General features: G+C 47.9%; 1 pseudogene; it reads right to left on the bottom strand.

The window, feature by feature from the left end:
• Positions 1-3,448: 3,448 nt before the first annotated feature.
• LOC112390902 (40S ribosomal protein S28 pseudogene) lies at positions 3,449-3,676 on the bottom strand (annotated as a pseudogene).
• Positions 3,677-6,379: the final 2,703 nt, after the last annotated feature.

Below are 6,379 nucleotides of genomic sequence, written 5' to 3'. Positions count from 1 at the left end.
AGAGCCGGAACCCACACACACACTCGAGAGGCTTGCCCCGCGGACAGGAGTGGACCCGACCCGACGCCTGTGCTTACCCAGGATGGACGACAGGGCCACGAGTGTCCACAGGCTGAGCAGGAAGGGGGTCCGCACGGAGAGCCACTGCAGGCTGGCCCCCGGGACCCCGCCGCTGCTGTTCCAGGGGGCGGTGTGTGGCTGCGGGTGCATGGTGTCCAATGGCGCCAGGGCACGCACACCAGGGCCCTGCGCCCACACGTTGTACGTGGGGCCCCAGCACACACCTCGCCAGGCTCGGGGCGTCCGCTGTGAGTCCATCTCCTTCCCTGTCCCGAGTTCTGGCCAGTGGGCTGTCCTAGGACTGGCTCTCTCCCCGCAGGAGTTCAAAGCCTTTGCAGGGAGCGTTGCCCACTTCCCTGTGCTGGGAGATAAGGGGCCGGCCCAACCCCTCATGAGATTAATCTGCCTGTCACGTCAAAGAGAAGCAGATGAAGAAAGGGGGGTTAATTGCTGCTTTATCAGGGTGTTCCAGTCTTTGCCTGGAATACTGCCCGGGATGGGGGAACCACAGAAAGGGATCACACCCAGTAACACTTCCCCAGGTCCAGCACTGGGCAGTGCGGTTCCCACCGTGGGGTCTGCAGCTAGCATGTGCTTCACAAAGCCCCCTCCCACCTCCTTGGGGCTCCTCAGGCTTCAGGGCGGCCCCAGGGCCTTTTCTTCTGCCAAGACCCCTTCCTCCAAGTCAGGCTCAGGCTCCTGGTTCCCCCATCTCAGCTGGATCCCTGGCTGCTTCTCCTGCCACTTCCCTGTGCCCAGGTAACCTTGCCCATGGCAGGTGAGGACCCCCGACCAGAGGCTGGGGACGCCGCATGGTCAGGCCCAAGCACACCAGGCAGATGGGGGTGGGGACAAAGGTCTGGCCTGGCATGTTGTGTTGGAACCCAAGTGGCTGAGGGGACCCACACACGTGAGAGGAAGAGGCTGTCCTGGGGGGGTGAGATGGAGATGTGTTCCCTAAAGGGTGGATCAAACACGTAAGCACATTGAGGACAATGGGACCTGAGTTTCTTACTGTCAGCAAAGGGAGTCACAAATTTCAAGAGAGAGAATGACTGTAAACTCCGACTTGCATTGTAATTGACGGCATCTGTGTGAACTTACCATTTTCCAAATATACAGGTGGATATGGACATAATCACAGATGTAAGAAACCATGTGCTCCCCACTTTGGACCAGGGATGTCTGGGGATCAACCCAACAGCAGCCAGCACACCCGCGCCCAGACCTGGGCTTCTAAATACCATCCTTTACCCAAAGGACCCGGGACCCACCTCGGTGGATGAACAAGTCCAGGGCCGGGGCAAGGGAAGTACAGGTGAGCCAGAAATCTTGTGTCAGAAAGTGAGTTGTTCACAGAAAGGCGGGGCAGGAACATTGGAGCGTCACGAACAGGCTGCCACTGGCTGAGTCTGGGGCGATTTGGCCACGAAACTAAAGAATGGCAGTAATGAGCTATAACCCACCGAATGCGACTGGAATACATGAGTCCAGACTTCCATAAATAAAGACACAGTAAATTTGAGGAGGAATATGGGATATTTACCGCCTCAGAAAACCTCTCCATAAAATGCTTCCTTACTACACTGGGGGGAAAAGCAACTTTATAGTGAAGATGCCTGAAAACACTGCCTTAGTTAAAGGTCAAAGTGAACAGGGGAGCCTCTCAGCTGAGGGACAGGTGGGAGTCCTGCCAGGTGGCACAGCGCCGTGGGGACAGCATCGCCCCACGTCTGGGATGTTCCTGCCACAGCCCTGTAACCTGCCTGTGGTCGCAAGGAAAATCTGACAGACCCACACTGAGGGGCTTTCTGCAAAATGAATGAACCGTAACCGTCAAGGGTGACGGCTAAAACAATGCTCGATTTTGGGTTGGAGTCTCTGCTAAAGGATGCTGGGGGCCAGGTGGAGAAACTTCATGGAATCTGAGGACTGGAGGGTGGTCGCAATTCGAGTTAGCATCCTGTCTCGGAGGTATAGGGGAATGAAGAGACATCTCGTTTGCAATTTACTCTCAAATGGTCAGGAAAAAATTCTACAAATAAAGTTTATATAGAAAATACACATTTATTGATAACTTCTGCTTCAATTACAATGTAGAAAGTCACAAGAGACTGTCTAGATCCACCCAACAATCATACAAGCTGGTTAAGCTATAAATTTATAGTTTAAAAAACCCATTAAAAGGCTGAGGATACAAGGAAACCTAAAAGAATTAAGCCTCAGGAAGTGGGGAGCCCCTCGTGGGAATGCAGGGGGTGGAGGAGGCTTCCACTTTAATCAGGGACAGTGGACTTACAGGACCCATATGCCGGTGGAAATGACAGAAAAATGGTCAAAAATCTAAAACTCTTGTAAATGGAACCCCAACCCAGGAGAGGAGAGGCAATGGGACAGAAGCAATACTTGAAAAGTTAGGTGCCAAGAATTTTCCCAAATTGATCAGCAACGTCAAGACCACATTCACGAATCTCAGTGACACCCAAGCAGAACACATTCGTAAAGACCCACACAGCTCCGTACGTCACAGCCAGCTCCTGCAAACCAACGTCAAGAGAGCATCTGAAAGCAACCAAAGGAAAAAGACGTCACCCTGAGGGATCAGCAGTTAGCATGTTAGCTCTCATAACAGCAGAAACAGCGCAGTCAGAAGACGGTGAAACACATCACCCCTGAGCTGACCAAAAAAACCAAACAAACAACCATAAGCAAAGGAAGAATCCCTGCCTGCCTGCCTGGAATTTCATGCAAAGCAAAACTATCCTGCAAACATGGAGGGTACATAAAAATGTCAGACCTTGGAATGACAAAACTCGTGTGATGAAATAATGAAGTTTTTCAGGTTGGGAGAAAAAGGCCCCGGATTGGAAACAGAGAAGGGTGAGGAGGAGTGGCTGCATGAGAAGGGTAATCATGCAGGTAAATACAGGTGCGATGCCCTCATGCAACATCTGTGTGACACCAAGACGAACGGTGAGGAGGCCAGATGGGCAGGAACATCTGATGCCTTTGACTTGTTCAGACACCACGTGCAGCAGTAACACAAAGGGCACAGTCTCCAGGAGGAGGCTTAAGGAGCCATTTTTCATGGCTGAGTAATATTCCATTGTGTATACGTGCCACATCTCCTTTATCCATTCCTCTGTGGATGGACATTTAGGTGGCTTCCGTGTCCTGACTGCTGTAAATAATGCTGCTATCAACACTGGGGTGGATGTATCTTTTCGAATTATGGTTTTCTCCAGCTATATGTCCAGGAGTGGGATTGCAAGGTCATATGGTAGCTCTGCTTTCACTTTTTTCTCTTTTACAATCTAAACACTTTATCAACAGCTGGTCACCCTCATGGGCCAAGTGGTCACGAGACGTCCAGGACCCAGTCCCAAGTTCAGCACAGCCTCCGAGCCTCTTGCTGTGACTCCAGTGGGGCTGAGCATGTCGCCCTTGCACACGGGGCCTTTCGCATCTCGGATGATGGAGGGCTCGTGTAGCCCGTGAATTCTGTGCGCACCTGCGTGCACTGTCCCTGCGAACTGTTCCCGCCCAGCACCTTGGTGACCCTGGCAAGCTTGATGGGCTGCACACGGCTCATGCCCATGATGGCAGCATGGCGGTGGTTGGGCAGAGAGCCTGTTTTTACTTTTTAAAGGAACCTCCATGTTGTTCTCCACAGTGGCTGCACCCACTTCCATTCCGCCAACGGTGTAGAAGTGTTCCCTTTTCTCCACACCCTCTCCAGCATTTATTGTTTGTAGACTTTTTTTTAATTTGTGAATTTTATTTACTTTTAAATACAGCATGTTCTTATTAGTTATCTATTTTATACATATTAGCGTGTATATGTCAATCCCAATCTCCCAATTCATCCCACCACCACCAGCCACTTTCCCCCCTTAGTGTCCATATATTTGTTCTATTTGTAGACTTTTTGATCATGGCCATTCTGACGAGTGTGAGGTGATACCTCATTGTAGTTTTGATTTGCATTTCTCTAATAATTAGTGATGTTGAGCATCTTTTCGTGTGCCTGTTGGCCATCTGTATATTTTCTTTGGAGAAAAGTCTATTTAGGTCTTTTGCCCATTGTTCTATTGGGCTGTTTGTTTTTTTGTTGTCGAATTGTATGAACTGTTTGTATATTTGGAAATTAAGCCCTTGCCGGTCACACTGTTTGCAAATATTTTCTCCCATTCTGTAGTTTGTTTTTATGTTTTGTTTATGGTTTCCCTTGCTGTGCAAAAGCTTGTAAGTTTGATTAGGTCCCATTTGTTTATTTTTGCTTTTATTTTTTTTGCCTTGGGAGACTGACCTAAGAAAGCAGTGGTGTGATTTATGTCAGAGAATGCTTTGCCTATGTTCTCTTTTAGGAATTTTACAGTGTCATGTCTTCTGTTTAAGTCTCTAAGCCATTTTAAGTTTATTTTTGTGTGTGGTGTGAGGATGTGTTCTAATTTCATTGATTTACATGCAGCTGTCCAACTTTCCCAACATGACTTGCTGAAGAGACTGTCTGTTCTTCATTGTATATTCTTGCCTCTGTTGTCAAAGATTAATTGACCATAGGTGTGTGAGTTTATTTCTGGGCTCTCTACTTTGTTCCATTGATCCATGTATCTGTTTTTGAGCCAATACCACACTGTTTTGATTACTGTAGCTTTGTAGTATTGTCTGAAGTCTGGGAGGGTTATGCCTCCCGCTTTGTTCTTTTTCCTCAAGATTGCTTTGGCAATTCTGAGTATTTTATGGTTCCTTATAAATTTTAGGATTATTTGTTCTAGTTCTGTGAAAAATGTCATGCGTGATTTGATAAGGATCGCATTAAATCTGTAGATTGATTGGGTAGTGTGAATAAAGGATTTTCTGGCTAAATAGATAATAGCCAGGAAAATTCTGGGAAGGGAACAGCCATGAGGTGGAGCTAGCTCTATCATATTATGACGTGTTAAAAACCTTGGATAATCAAGACAAGTTCTAAGGCATTAATAGATCAATCTGTGGAGGAGTTAAAATCTGGCAGAAGATGCCCAAATGTGGAGAAAAAGAATGTTGCAGCATGGACGGCTCTGGAAGCACAGGGGCCAAGCCAGTGACTGATTACTTCCGGGGTGAAAACTAGGTGTCTAGGGGACCCGCTCATCATGTAAACCCCTTTTGTCCCCTTTGAATTTCCTACCGTATACATGTGCTTTCTGTTTAAATAAATAAATAAAACATGATTTCAAAAATTAATGTAAGTGCCAGTGGCCCCTCTCCCTGTGTGTGAGCTGGCCTGAGAGGCATGGAGAGGGAGCAGGCCCAGTTCTCTGGGGTGCCGCTGACCAGCAGAGCTGGCCAGGGGCTCCCCGTCCCTCACCCGATTCCACGACCCCCCCCCCAGCCACGCGTGTTAAGAGGAGACGGTTCACGGGGCACAGTAGGTGCGTCCGGCCAGCTCTTCAGTGCGATCCTCCAAAAATCAGGGCTCCACATTCATCACACTGCACTTTCCTCTGAACTGAGCAGGTTGCCCTAACATACGTGAGTCATTATTTTGTTACATAACTTCTTTCTCTTTTTTTTCCTTTTTGACCACATCATGCGGCATGCGGGATCTTAGCTCCCTGCCCAGGGATAGAACCAGCGCCCTGCAGTGGAAGCGTGGAGTCCTAACCACTGGACTGCCAGGAGGTCCCAATTCTTTTGTGACAAAATTTCTTTTCTGTTTGCTTTTTGTTTTTTGAAAAACAGCTTTACTGGGGTATAATTCACATACCATGTAATTAATCTGTTTAGAGTGTGTGTTTCAAAGGCTTATAGTGTATTCCCGGTTGTGCATCCATCACCACGATCAATTTTAGAACCTTCTTAATCCCCCAAAGAAACCCTGCTCCCCTAGTCATCACCATGCAGCCCCCCTCCCCCCAGCCCCTGGAACCACCAATCGACTTCCTGTCTCTATGTTTTTGCCCATTTGGGGCATTTCATGAAAAGAAATCATAGCTACGTGGCCTCGTGCCTGGTTCTCTCACCTAGCACAATGTTTCCCGGGTTCACCCAAGCTGTAGTGGGTGTCAGTGCTTCATTTATTTTTATTGCCAAAAAACATTCCATTGTGTGGATGGACACATTTTATGTATCCATTTACCAGTCTGTGGTCATTTGGGTTGTTTCTATACTTTGGCTATTGTAAGAAATATTGCCTGAATATCCAAGTACAAGTTTTTATGTGAACAGAGGATTTCACTTTTCGTGGGTATATACTTAGGAGCGGGTATTACACTATCTGTTGGTTACCTCTATTCCTCCAAACTAGACTTATTCTCCTCAACCACTTTTTCTG

Source organism: Neophocaena asiaeorientalis, unplaced genomic scaffold (assembly GCF_003031525.2).
Source record: "Neophocaena asiaeorientalis asiaeorientalis breed wild unplaced genomic scaffold, Neophocaena_asiaeorientalis_V1.1 scaffold104, whole genome shotgun sequence".
In the NCBI taxonomy this organism is placed as follows: domain Eukaryota; kingdom Metazoa; phylum Chordata; class Mammalia; order Artiodactyla; family Phocoenidae; genus Neophocaena; species Neophocaena asiaeorientalis.
This window is presented reverse-complemented; position numbering and strand designations above follow the sequence as displayed.